Here is a 792-nt window from a genome sequence, read left to right as displayed (position 1 = left end):
CAGCAGAGGTAACTCTGGGTTTTTCATTCTTGTGGGGTCCCCATGAGAGCCAGTTTCATCATAGCGCTTGATGGTTTTTTCAATTGCACTTGAACTTTCAAAGTTCTTGAAATGTTCCAGATTGACTGACCATGTCTTAAAGTAATGGACTGCCGTTTCTCTTTGCTCATTTGAGCTGTTCTTGCCATAATATGGGCGTGGTCTTTTACTAAATAGGGCTGTTCTGTATACCACCCCTACCTTGTAACACAACTGATTGGCTCAAATGCATTAAAGACATTTCTCAAACTAACAAGGCACCAGTTAATTGAAATGCATTCCATGTGAATAGCTCAAGTTTGCAAAGCTGTCAAGGCAAAGGGTGGCTACTTTGAAAAATCTCAAATATATTTTGATTTAACACTTCCATGGTTACATGATTCCGTGTGTGTTATTTCATAGTGTGTCTTACCTATTATTCTACATTGTAGCAAAACCCATTTTAGCTTTCTCATTATGGGGTAGTGTGTAGATTGAGGATTTACATGTGGAGAAAGTCAAGGGGTCTGAATACTTTCCGTGTGCACTGCAAGTAGACTTAACATGGACTTAAGTCATTAAATAAACATAGTCACTGCACTATAAATTATCAGATTTTGGGGCTTAAGTTAGATCAACTCAAAATGGGTGCCATATTTTAGTAGTGCTCTACCCGGTTAGTAAACCTTGCAATTTCAAGTATTCTATACTTAAGAGCCAAACGTCAGACCACACCTTGGTATGGCCATCCAGCCAAAGATAAAAGGACAAAAC

Source organism: Oncorhynchus mykiss, chromosome 6 (assembly GCF_057628025.1).
Source record: "Oncorhynchus mykiss isolate SJ-2025 chromosome 6, ASM5762802v1, whole genome shotgun sequence".
NCBI lineage: Eukaryota > Metazoa > Chordata > Actinopteri > Salmoniformes > Salmonidae > Oncorhynchus > Oncorhynchus mykiss.
This window is presented reverse-complemented; position numbering follows the sequence as displayed.